The sequence below is a fragment of the Podarcis tiliguerta genome (assembly GCF_965153285.1).
Source record: "Podarcis tiliguerta genome assembly, chromosome: 2".
In the NCBI taxonomy this organism is placed as follows: domain Eukaryota; kingdom Metazoa; phylum Chordata; class Lepidosauria; order Squamata; family Lacertidae; genus Podarcis; species Podarcis tiliguerta.
The window spans coordinates 86461887-86475499 of NC_139535.1; the positions used below are offsets into that span (position 1 = coordinate 86461887).

Below are 13613 nucleotides of genomic sequence, written 5' to 3' on the forward strand. Positions count from 1 at the left end.
GATGACCGTGTATTTTTCTTGTGTACAAAGATGACTGTTAATTCTAGCTTTGATCACAGGGGTTTTTGTTGTTGTTGTTGAGGGCATTTTTAAGGCTTTCCACATTCATACATGTGCAACCTGCAAATATCTGAAGTGATTAAAATTTCACCCTCCATATGTGTATACTTTAATTTACATGCTATATTCCAGTTACAGATTGTGGACTTGTGGCTTGCAATTGCCTACTCTTGCCATTTGTATCTGATAGCTGTCCTCTTAATCTTTCTGACATAATATAGGAATGCATTTTATATGAAACAGTTATTGTATTTTTGTTAAAATGCTACATGCCTGTTTTTGTCTTTTACAATACCGTGGAACAAATTCTAGAACTTTGCTGCAGTTGTGATGAAATAAGAGGCAGAATTCAGAGTACAGTGATACCTCGGTTTAAGAACAGTCCTGTTTACGAACGATTCAGTTTACGAACTCTGCAAAACCAGAAGTGGTGTCCCAGTTCGCAAACTTTACCTCAGTTTACGAACGGAATCTGAACAGTGGAAGGGCACTGGCGGCGGGAGGCCTCATTAGGGAAAGCGCGCCTCGGTTTAATAATGATTTCGGTTTAAGAATGGACTTCTGGGATGGATTAAGTTCGTAAACCGAGGTACCACTGTATACCCTCTGCAAACAAACCCAATTTTGTCGTGCTTCTTAGCCACCCTTCCGTTTGCCTCAGCATTATTGGACCTCTTGAGAACAAAGACATCCACATGTAGAATTGAAAAGTAGTGAGCAGAGAGACTATAATCACAGTCACAAGACAGTGTTTATGAGCATTCATTTATGGTAAACTAATACCACCTTTATTTTTCTTCTCTTAATATTACAATTCTTTTAAGAGCCTTATTCCCCTAATCCCTATTTTAATCATAATCAAATTTGCCTGCCTTTAATGGTTTCAAATAGTAACTTTCTGAAAGAGGGAATAGCCTTGATTGTGATGCACTGAGACCACAATCCTTTACATAGTTAAGTTCCACTGAATTTAGTGGGGATTACTTTTGAGTAGAAGGGACGCGGGTGGTGCTGTGGGTTAAACCACAGAGCCTAGGACTTGCCGATCAGAAGGACAGCGGTTCAAATCCCTGCGACGGGGTGAGCTCCTGTTGCTTGGTCCCTGCTCCTGCCAACCTAGCAGTTCGAAAGCACGTCAAAGTGCAAGTAGATAAATAGGTACCGCTCCGGCGGGAAGGTAAACGGCGTTTCCATGCGCTGCTCTGGTTCATGCTGGCCACATGACCTGAAGGTTGTACGCCGGCTCCCTTGGCCAATAAAGCAAGATGAGCACCGCAACCCCAAAGTCAGTCACGACTGGACCTAATGGTCAGGGGTCCCTTTACCTTTACCTTACTTTTGAGTAGACATGTACAAGATTGCATTTTAAGGCAGTTTACATTTTGAGAGGCATAGATCTATTTGGGCAAGAGTGGGCTTTCTAATTACTGGGGGCCCAAATAATTATTAAGCAATACTTTTCTTACAGCCTCTGCAAGTCAGCGAACAATGCATCACAGAGCAAGTAAGCGAAAGCATTTTGCACAAATGAATCTTCTATTGCAGCCACCCTTTAGTTCCTTGAAGGAAAGGTAGGATATAAGTGAATCAATAAATGTAAATAATATCTGACAATGGAAGAAAAATGGCATTGTTTTCAGAAAATCAGTACATTTATAGGCAGATGTTCCCACTCACCCTCATAGACCAGAGAAAAATGCAGATCTCCAGTGTTTCAAATGGAGTTTCAGGGCTTCTGCTGATGGGGTTTGTTAGGTGAATCCTGCCAAAAGTATATGCATATTTAAATAAGTATATGTAATTTATGGGAATCTGTGTTTGCGTGTAAATGCTGCTAAGATCGGAGCTTCAGAACCCTTTAAATGTGACTGATCTGCACAGAATCCTGTACAGGTATTTCACGCATTCTGAACATCTCATTTAAGTGGGACCTGAAGGTGCTTTCTAGTGACTGCTAAAGGGCTAGAGTTTGGTGAGCTTTTCGCCCCAACATGGAGAAGTGGTCTGTGGTCTCTGATTATCTGTGGAGTCTAGTGCAGCACAGAGAAACAGGAAGCAGTGCAGTCTTGGGTTTCACCACATGAGTGGAAGCTACAGAGCACTAAAATATTTTTTTAAGTAGCTAATGTGTGGTTACTAGGTTTTATGAAGTGGGCTAATAGTAAGAGAAGTTGTTTACTGAAAAGAAAAACAACATGCCCCTTCAGAATTTCAACATCCATTAAATTAATGGTGAAAAAATTAAAAGAAAACTAAGGTAGAATGCTTATTGCAACACATAGTGGCCAATTCACTGCCACAGGATGGTGTGAATCACTAGCATAAATTGGTGTCTAATGTATTTGAGAAGTATATGATGGTGCCTATTGCCTGACAGTCTAAAAGTGCCAGCAGTTAGAAATGGGCTTTTTCTTAGCTGGTGATAGATACTGCTTGCTATCAAACCCCACTTGTGAACTTCCCTCTATACTATTAAGGCAGTATTTGTCTCAAATAGGAACGATGAGCTGTGTTAGCATCATCCAGGATGGCTTCTAGTGTTCCTATGAAAAGTTGTCAACTTTAGGGGCAGTTTGGAAGTGTTTAATGTATCTGGAGTACACTTCCTGTCCCCCTCTGAAGGAGAGGTGTGCAAAACGCCCCCTTTTGGATCAGAGTGCCAGTAGGGTTTAACAAATTATGGCATCTAAGGTTTAACAAATTATCAAGGCATAAGGGCTTGTGGACTACAGTCAACTTTGGATGAATGAAGTGTTATCCTGAGTTGCAGGTATGTATATACATATGTTTGGGTGGAGGATTGTAAAAAGTGTGGTCAAGGGGAAATGAACTGAGGAAAAGTACAGACAGTGGTAATTAGGGATTTGTGAATTACCACTGTTAAATACACTAGTCCATGAAAGCTTGTTCCATAATAAATTGGTTAGTTTTTAAGGCACCACAAGTCTCTTTGTTGGCTTTTTTCTGCTAAAGGATAACACATCTAAATCTCTGGAAATCTTGAACTACTTGGGTACCAAGCCACCTGTAGAAGCAGGTCCACTTGCAGCCTTCTGGGGGCGGAGGGGAAGAGATGCGTCCCATATTCAGTGTTCCTTGGACTAGCCATCAAACAAGTTTCATAATGCTAATTCAATGCCTCTGTTGAGTCAAGACAGTGGGGCCCAAATGCCTTTTATATTAGAATCATAATAGTAAATTGGCCTCTTCCGACCACCAGAGCAAAGCCTGAAGAGGCAACAGAGAGCCCACACTATAGCAGCTTGTCCCACGTGTGGCTCAGCATACTCTCTTAGCTAAACCAGCTTCATGTTCCAGGTTTTGGCTGTTAGGTGCAAAAACTTCCCATTGTCAGGCTTTCTAGCTCTGACTCTGTCTTTAGCTATGTGTGCAGCAAATTTCAATGTTCTGGGTGATGTGAAAAGACACTGCACTTCATATCCCATTTTTTGAAATCCGTTTTTAACTGATCCATTTTTTAAAATGTATTTTTGGTAGGACAAAATATGTAAAACATTTCAGCCTGCAACATCATGATATACCCTAAGTTATCCCATAAATGAGGCCTGTATGTCTATTTTATTCTCACCCACACTTCACCATAAGGTCTTAGTACGGGTTGCAGCAATTTAAAAATATAATATTAAAAACAACAGAAGCACGCACTGAAAAGAACCCGGCTGCTTAGTCCACATTAATAAAGAATATGGTTCTTTTCCACAAACCTCCTAAGCCTACACTTCCCCCAGCTTCCTTTTTCTCTGTCCATAGCCTTTTCTGCTACCTAGTCCTTAGCATCTCTATGACTTGTACCCATTTCTCATTTTTCAAACTTCTTCCAAAAGCTAGGTCCCATGCAAAGTTTTAATTCCAGCCAAAATCAGCTTTCTTTCAGAGGGTGGGAGTCATCTAATGAGTCTCATCAGCAGAAGCCCTGAACAAAATTGGTTTGGGTAGGGTGGGGAGGGGGGGAAATCCTTGGGACAGTGGGAGAGGGGAGGAGAGGGGGGGATTGTTCCTTTTGAACAAGCTGAAATATGCTGATGAAATGATTGCTGGTTGCCTTAGCACAGCACCTGAATTCCTTCCAGATAATCTACATTCAAACGGTCTAACAGCTAAGTTTACTGATGAATTGGAATACTTTTGAACATTCTGTATCATCACACCAGCTCAGCCAGTCAGTGCCATAGGCTTCACTACTACAGACAGAGTGTGATGTTCTCAGATCATGTTATTTTTGTGTTTTATTATCGGACTGAATGCTACAAGCAATTTCTTTCCAATCTCAAGATTATATACTACAATATATAAAATTTGGATATATAAAAGTGCTCAGAATGAGAACAGGGTAGGAAGGGACAAGCTGCATTAATTCTGCCTTAGTTCCCCTCTTGTAGAAAGAGAAATATTGAAGACTATCTCAGAGATGGTGGAACTAACAAATGAGCTGAACTTGTAAAGCACTCCGCATACTTAAAGAGATTGCAGGTATAAAGGTAATCATATCTGCACACCGTGGCTGAAGACTTAATCGTGGTGTTTTTTTAGCTACGTAGTTCTGTCCTTTAATTTACACGTTTTTGTGGTCTTTTAACTGATTTATTATGTAAATGTACATCCATATAGATGTGCTTGGTGCTATTTTTTTTAGAAAAAGAAGTGCCAAACTTGCCTCGAACACTCACTTGTTCTTTTATAATGGCAATGGTGCCTGCCTGAGAGCTGCTGGAAGTGAGTTCTGGTGAGTTCCAGCTGAAAAAAGCCCTGCATGTGCTTACTGAAGCATGGCAGGGTTTGCCATGGTTGGGGACTTGCCAAAGCCTACTCCACAGAGGGTCCCCTACTGAGCACCAGAGCTGCCTGTCTCTGCTGCTGCTGCTCTTCTTACCATTCCCACCAGCTCAATCCCTCCAGCCCAGAGGAGCAGGCCAAGTGAGCAGAAGGCCTGTTCGCACGAATGGCCTTTCTCTCTGGACCCATAGGCAGAGAAAGTAGCTGGCTGCGGGAAGGAGGGGAACCTCTGATGCATCAAAACAGGGGTGAGAAAATGCAAGTCTGGAGGGGAGTGCCTGTTTCCAGCTATGGCTGGTTCAACAGCTTTGGCTCCTTTTGGACAGAGATGACTTGGTTATGGTACTCCATGCTTAGGCAACTTCCAAAGTGAACTATTGCATTGTGCTTTATGGTGACTAGGAAACTTCAGCTGGTTCAAAACTGACCCCTGATGATGACTAGGAACTGGTCCAAAACACAGTGGCCAAATTACAGGGGGGGGGGCTTCCTTTTATAATTCATATAACAGCTGCATTTGCTATCAGTTCATTTCTGGGCTCAATTGAAAGAGTTCATGGTAGTGTTTAAAGCCATAAATGGCTTATGCCCCAAACATCCAAAAGACCACCTCCTTCCCTACAGATGCATGCAGGTGTTAGGAGTGGTGGTGGTCCGACAGGGGGCATTCTTTGCAGAAGCTCCTATGTTCTGCAATTCCCTCCCCACAGAGGTGCGGGTGGCTTCTTCACTACACAGCTTGGTCTTTGACATCCGAGATGTTTGTTTCCAGAACCCATCCTATTCTTGTGACGGTGATGCTGCACCTGGCATGCAGCTCTCACCTGCAGATCCTAGTAGCTGTCAGCATTCAACAGCAGCCACACACCAGAAATGACTTCGACTGGCCGACTAAACCAGGTGAGGGTAGCCAATGGGTCTCAAAGCCTCGTTGAGTTAGGGACTTCCCCTGCATGCAAAGACGGGCTCCGGCAGATTGAGTGGGCAGGATCAGTAGTGGGTCCAGTGGTCAAGAAGATGGTTTCTACACATGCTATAGAGGGAAGTGAGGGGCAGATGCGGCTTAACAACATGGGAAAGTAGCCCATGTTATATAGAAGAAGGAAAACTGATCCTAAGCCTCTGCTCCCTTGCAAGATATCTTCGAGGGAAGAAAGGAGCAAACCCTACACAAATCTGGGGTGGAGTCCCTAAGATGGTTGGCTGGCGCCTTATATGCCTCCTTCAAGCAACTCCTGGAGCCAGGCTGGTGCCAAACATACTGCTCTGCTTTCCTATGGACCACATAAACGAGGCTAAGAGGAGGATCTTGTCATCTGGGCAAACCATATACACTGCCCAGGCTTGCACTGTGGGGAAGTCACTTCGGTGCTGCTTATGCAGTGGTTTGTGTTCACCCTCGGAGGCACACTCCATTGTCTCTCAAGGCAGATGGTCGTCAACAACTGTCAGAGATTTGTGCTAGCACAAGATTGCTACTATCTATTATAAAACGATCACAAAAATCTGAATTGGTCTTCTAATGATATTGGGGAAGCTAACAATTTCAGATAAAGCCAGCAGAGGGTGTAGTTGACTTGCGTTTCATGTCATCTCCACTTTCTGACCTAATAAAGCATGTTTGTGTGTATGAGAGAGAGACTGACACGCCTTTTCTCTTGTTAATTTAGGAAGGAGAGGCAACCAAGAATTGTTCACAGTCATGGCTGAAATCAGTACTCAATATATTAAAAGAGGGAAATCAGGTTGTTTGTTTAATTGGTGTATTTCTACATTTCTCAGGTACTCTAGGGAGTAAAATCCTGAAGAAAATGGATTTAATGCACCACTGACATAAAGATGCAGTTGTGGGAAGCAGGTGCTATGTGCCTTCTTCCTCTATAGTAAGGAGCCACACCAAACCCCCTTCAGCACGGGTTAGAGAAAACAATGCAAACCCATCCTCAAACCTGGGAGATTTTTCTCTCACCTGTCACTGTGTTGGGTTCAGACAAATCTCCTCACTGTCACATGTGGTACAATATGGACACATTTGACTATGCTGCAGAACGCATTCCAGACGGATCAGACACCCCCACCACGTTGAATGTCAGGTGCTTGGCGAAGACCTTTCTATTTCAGCAGGCGTTTTCAGTAAGTTGTACTATGCCTATTTGTTGAACGTACATTTTCATTTGACCCTTTCGATTTAAACATTGTAGTATGGATCACTTTGTTGATGGTTGCGTAAACCACTTTGTGACCATCTATGGTGAAAAACAGTCTGTAAATATGGGAAGTAAATAAATGTGTTTGGGGATTACCAGAATACATAGATACTCAAGAACCTTGGGGTTTGTTTTTTAATAAAAAAATACCATTTACCTAGAGCTATTTAGATGGAGGGTAGGCAGGTCGTTTTTTGAAAACAGCAGCAGCTGCTAGAATGTTTGGCTAATAAAGTTTCAGGAAATTGTGTTGATAGAACTGTCTGGGTCACATTTATGCAGATTCAAATGCTCACCAACAGCACAGAAAATGCAAGGGAAGCAGTGTTACCAGATCAGAGCAAGAGTCTTCCTTCCACCAGGATCCTTTGATTGTAGTTACTCTCAGATGCCTTCAAGAAATAATGATAGCACAGAGCTCTAACACAGGGATGGGGAACCAGTGGCCCTCCAGATGGACCACAACACCCTTCTTCGCAGAACACTGATTTTGCTGTCTGGGGCTAAGGGGAATTGGCATCCAACAATGTCTAGAGGGCCACAGTTTCCTCACTGCAGCTCAGAAAGAATAATCCCACCCTTGCCATTGCATGCCTTGCGCCTGAATGCTCAAGGGGAAAGTTTAAATGAGGAAGAACATTGTATTTCAGAGTTCCTGATATCCTTATTACTCCTAAGCTCAGTGTCTGCTTTTAGCCAGCTACAGAAAAGTTTGGCTTCAAAACATTATCAGATGCCAGCAGATAGCCCCATATTGCATCTTAACTTAGGAGAGCTACATGTGTAGCGTTGCAGTCAGGCAAATTAGTGGCAGCTTCTTCTCAGCCTTTGGGCTAAATTGCATGTAGTATATGACAAAATCCCCAGCCGTCTCCTTCCCTCCACCTTTACTTGCATTAATTTTCAACATATCTGTAGTTTTATTTCACTACATGAATTGTCATTCCACAGCGCATCATGCCTTTCTGCTGTAACACAACAAATGACATTTATTTGCTTCCCACCTTAGAAGCACTTGAGTGGCTGGGTGGATGCTATTAATTTATGCACCACCTTCAAGTTGCAGCCCTATGCACATCAGTCACAAGTACAGTCCACTGAAATCAATGGTGCAAAGTTCCCAGTAAATGAATCTAGGACTGGAGTGATAATGTGCAATGTTTCTCTCCAAGCAGCTCTGTAAGAGAGATCATGAATATTCCCATTTTGTGAAAGCCCAGCTGAGAGGGACTGACCTGGCTAAGCTTATGAGTTTATGCCTCAGGAGGAGTTTGAGCCAAGGTTTCCTAGGAACAAATCTGACAATATTGCCCCCAGACTACAGTGTCTGTCATAAAAACCACGAGAGCATAAAAACCGACAGAAACTCAGCAGGGTGGCTGTCCTACAAAGATATGAAGGCAAAGGCATAAAGCAGAACATGGGAGCAAGAGAGGCTATGTAACGACCGGGTGACAAGAACTTGAAGTGTGGCTTGTTTTCCAATCACAACCCTCGCATCAAAATAAAATAAACATCAACACTCTTTTGGGTGGTGTTTGAGTTTTCTTTTATTAGTTACAACCCTTGAAAAGTTGGAAATTAAAATCATACCTACTCAGGCACAGACTGACCCACTGGGTGACATGTATTTCTTTCCACAATGCAGAGGTGCTTCAGACAATGGTGAGCTCAGTTTAAACAAAGTCTGCACAAAAGCACATGCATGCAAATGGTCAATGCACACATTTGAAGCAAAACAAAAAACAAAACCCACTGTTTTGGGGGGAGGCAACACACACACTGGATGTTCAATAGGCACCAAAAATGTATTTTCTTTCCCATCTTCAAGCATACCGTGTCTGTTCAGTCACTCAAAACACAAAGAAATCAATGCAAAAGGGAAAGATAAGTAGGTGTCCCAGGAATTAACTGTTTCCTAAGTTCTTGCCTTCTAAGTTCATGCTATGGACCTTGTCAACATCAGCCATGTTGCCTCAAAAACTGGGGCATCCAGTTCCATGACTTAAGGGACATATGTTCCAATTTATACAATAACAGCTTGGATCCGCAGAACAGGCCAGAATTAGAGACATTACACTGTGCACAGCATCACAGGCTTCCCAATTCTTGGGTTGCAACTCAAAATCAAATGCACGAAATGGGCACAAACATTGGTGACTTTGGGGCACTAAAGCTGAAATTACTATGTCACGACGACAAGCCATCAAGGTTCACAAACAGCTCCTGAGCCCCAAATGACAGAGTGCCACAGTGCTGTTGTGGCAGGTGCAACCTGATCTCTAAACTCAGGTCACCAAAGTTCTCAAAAACCCATGCAGCTATCATTCTCACATAGTTCAACAGACAGTACAACTATTGGCTTTGTTCATGGGGGGCCGCAGTGGGGGCTCCTTAGGGAAGGTCTCACGTCTCCTGCGGAGGGCAGGACTCAGCCGGCTGGGCAGGTTGGCTTGATGAAGCAGCTCCCGGAAGACCTCCACCACATTCTCATTCTCCTTAGCAGATGCCTCCAGGAAACGGCTGTTCCAGTCAAGCTCCACCAAGGAGAGGGCGTCCTCGGGCAAGACCTGTCTAAGCCCACCAGCTTCTGCCTTATTGCCCACCACTACGATGGGAGGGAACTTGTCCTCTTTCAGCTCAAGGATCTCCTCGTGCAAAGTCTTCACACACTCAAAGGACTCTGCATCATCCACAGCATAGATCAAAGCGAAGGCATCGCTGTTCTGGATGGAGAGTTTGCGCATCGCTGGGAAGGAGTAGCTACCACTGGTGTCCAGAATCTCAACCTTGATGGTGGCTCCACTCACCTCAAACTCCTTGGTGTGCATCTCCTCTACTGTTCGCCGGTGCTTTGGCTCAAAAGTGTCCTGCAAGAAGCGCCGGATCAGGGCCGTCTTGCCGACCCCGGCTGCACCCAGAAACACTAGGCGCACTTGGCTCTTCTCCTTCACTGCCAAAGACATGGTTCTGTGCCTGTCTGTCTGGATGTGTTGGCTTGGGCGGAGGGGGAGACAAGTTGCTTTTAAGTCCTCAATGTGTGATGTGTGCCTGGTCTTTATGTTCCCCGGCTTCAGAGAGCAGCGTCTCCTTCCCCAGTAGCTCTGCAAGTTCGCCTCCACACTCTTTGCTCATCAACTTCTCCTGGCTGAATTGCTGCTGTGTGCACAGCATCCCAGCTGATCTTTCCATTTATTTACACTCCCTCCTGCCACACTGCACACACACACAGTCTCGACTGTCTCCTCCAATCTCTGCTGTGGGGAATATGTGTGGAGGGAGGAGTGCAGGAGACCGAAGGATGCTCTGGGCCAATCAGCTGAGCGCTGTCCTTGAAATCCATCCCCAGCACCTGGAGAGAGAGAAACTGCACTAGCACACATCGAACACAGCTCACTCCACGGCTGGTTACTAGAGAGAGCTTGGCTGTCTCTCAGCTGCTTTGCATAATGCAAAGCATAACCACCTGCCCTTCTTGAAGACTGGCTCACATTACAAGGCAAAAGCATCTTGCTCTCTGTAAACTCTTTTTACTTCCCTCCGTTGGCAGATTGTACTGTAGGGCAGGGAGGGGGAGTTTAAATTAACAAAATGTATTGGTTTTTCAAACCAAGCCACCAGAGTTATTTGGGCCCCCAAGACTTACAATGAGGTGGGAAGAACTAAGGTAAGAATCAATCTGCAGAGAGGGGGTGTTGATAAAGGTAAAACTTTCATTTCGAAGTACAGACTTTTAAGTTTTTTAAAAACCAAACCAAATCCTGTCTAGTATTTGTAACAAATTCATAGCTCGAATGTTAGAGCAGGCTCTGTTTTTTGTATGCAAGGTGTGTTTAATTTGTCACCAGAATCACATAATTGTACAGTATAACCATGAGGTATTTGGAGGTCTTCTGTCCTATCTTCCTAAATTATGGTGAGCAACTTGACTGCCCCCTCCCAGCCTTCCCACATCTGACCCCATGGAATTCCTTCATGTTCCTCATTAATTTAGCATCACACACATCTCAAAACAGCACCACTACAGGCTAACAACAGTGAAGGGCTCTGGTTTTCAGGGGGTAGACAGGCCCTGACCCAAACAAATTTCCTGGAGTCAGTAAATGCACCATGAATAACCAAAAGCATCCTTCATTTTCATTGACTGTCCTTCCTGGAGGGACTCTAGGAAGCTGAATAAAGGATCCAAAGGCAGCCACTGTTAGACCAGTAAATTTCCACTTCAGCTTTTAACAACACAGGAAGCTGCCTTGCACCAAGTCAAAAATTTGGTCCATCTAGTTTAGTTTGGTCTGGCAGCGGCTCTCCAGGGTCTTAGTGTGCTGCCAGGCAGCTGTTTATTGTGAGATCGGTGCTGCTCATGTACACAAGTTTTCAACAGAATCCACATGATGTGATCAGCATCAAAATGTCAGCTCCTATTCCACCCCAACCCCCACCCAATTTATTTCGGATTTATCCTTTCTGTATAAAACCCATTTAAAAAAAAAAGCTGCTGCCAACAATTCATTAGTGATGTCCAAATATCCAATTTGTATTATTAATCCCTTATGTGGAACTGGAAGCATGCTCAGACAGGGGTCTTTACAGTCCTATATGGAGATAACAGGGACTGTCTGTGTTGCAGCACCCTCCAAGCTTTCAGTGCATACGTCCTGCTTTTCAGTTCCATTTCCACCACTACCTGAGGGCTGCTTTAATCTTTCCCCTACAAATATGTACAATGATATAAAGAGTGGAGGATCCACGTGTACCAGTACATGTGATGATCACACTAGTGTTTGTTTTGCCAGGGGTATACATGTGGTTACTAGTGGTAGCACTTTTAATAACTTGCATTACCTTCCCACATCAGTGTATTACACACATGCCACACTCTTGTAATATGTCATGTGTGAACTGGCACCAAGTGGGTGGAGAGAGAGAGGAAATGTCATATATTTAGCATATCTCGACTCTCATTACTGGAAGTGATAACCATTTCAAACAAAGCATGAAAAGGTGCTGTCAGAATTATAATTCACACAGTCACTGTGCAAAAAATGTCCACAGGCTAAGCCTACAAAAACCAACCCAGGAAGTCATCAAATTGTCTTGGTGAGAGGGCTGCCTAGATCTCACATTGTGTTTATGCTGCTTCTAACATTCCTGCTTCTTTGGGAAAGAACATAAGATGCCCCTCTTAGACCTGTGGCTGTGTACATACAAGCAAGAAGTTCCACAGCTGGAGGCAGTGCTGCCAAATCCCACTTGTTCTGAAGATCTGTTCCACATTCCACAACAATCAACTCTCTTAAAAACAGATGGGCAACCACATCATCACACATACACATTGGTCTTCTCCACCTGCTATCTATTACATTACCCTTTAAAAATTATATCAACTATCTTCAACATGTGGATGGACCTGATTGCATTTTATTTCTTTAAACAGAACAGCTGCAATGCAAAAGCGCAGGTGCTCTTAAGAAGCAACAGAGAGCTGGGCCTGAAACTTCAACACGGGTGCCTACAATAACAACATTTAGAAAACATATCCCCGACATCTCCCTCCCGAAAGCAAAAACGGGGAGCACCGTTTTACCAGGGCAAGTACTGAAAAGTTGGGATTCTTCCATGATAAACAGGGGAAGCAGGAGTGCCAACAGCTCCAAAAAACAAAACAAAACACCTATATAAGGCTTAAATCTGGCAACTCTACTGTATAGTGTATGCTGTGTATCTTTAGAGGTTGTGTTTGCTTCTCTCACCTTCTCTGGTAGCTGTTTGTACAACTCGGGTTTTGCTCAGTAATAAAGCAAACGGCGTCCGCAGCTCCTGAAACGCTCTTTCTCATGAAGAGAACCAGCAGGCAGCCCAGACTCGGCAAGCAGGCAGGGCAAGGCGGGGAGGACGGAGGCAGTTTCAAAGGGACACCGGGCAGACAGGAAGCGGCCATGTTTGCTGTGGGCCAGAAGGGAACTCACTTCCTGCCTCCTGCTTGGAGGCCTCTTGGAGAAGGCTGCTTGCTTCCCTGCTGGCTCTGCCTGGTTTGGCGAAGTCCCTTAGTGGAGGGAGCTCCCTTCCTCCCTGGAGGTGCTCGTCGTACCTCGACAGACGAAGAGTGGTAAGAGAAGAGGGGAAGAAGAAGGGGGCCATTTTGTTTTCAGTTGGATTTGTGTCGCTTGGCTGTTCCTTTTGAAGTTGCGCATGGGGTGCCTATGAAATTGTGTACACGGTAGTGGTTGAGGGAGAAGCAGAGCAGCTCACAGATCATGCTGATGCCTGGAGAACCCTAATAGTAGAAACACTCTCCTGAGTTAAAAACAGGGTTAGAAAGTGAGAGAAGTGGGGAGAGATTGAATACAACACACACACACTGCATTTTTCTCCCACTCCTGGTCATTTCAAAATGGTGCAGGACTCAGAAGCAGGACCCCAAAATGGTTGTCACGTCGTGATACCAGTCATTCAGCTGCCAGTGGTTTCTATGCAATCCCCAAACAAACAAGGAGTCATTCAAACTTCTTTGAGAATCAGAAGTTTAAGGAGACACAGAGATGGAGGCAGCAT

The 13613-nt window shown here is 44.2% G+C and overlaps 1 long non-coding RNA gene and 1 pseudogene across 2 annotated transcripts in view; one reads left to right on the top strand and one right to left on the bottom strand.

The window, feature by feature from the left end:
* Window positions 1–8592: 8592 nt before the first annotated feature.
* LOC310672010 (ras-related protein Rap-1b-like) lies at window positions 8593–12948 on the bottom strand (annotated as a pseudogene). Its single transcript, XR_014515476.1, has 2 exons — window positions 12812–12948; window positions 8593–10413 (listed from the first exon to the last, which is right to left on the bottom strand). The product of XR_014515476.1 is annotated as a ras-related protein Rap-1b-like (transcript).
* An 84-nt stretch (window positions 12949–13032) lies between these two features.
* The window catches only part of LOC310672018, a 43870-nt gene continuing 43289 nt past the window's right edge, over window positions 13033–13613 (top strand). Inside the window, exon 1 of the long non-coding RNA XR_014508342.1 lies at window positions 13033–13167. This is a non-coding gene — a long non-coding RNA (uncharacterized lncRNA). The remainder of the gene's footprint in view (window positions 13168–13613) is intronic.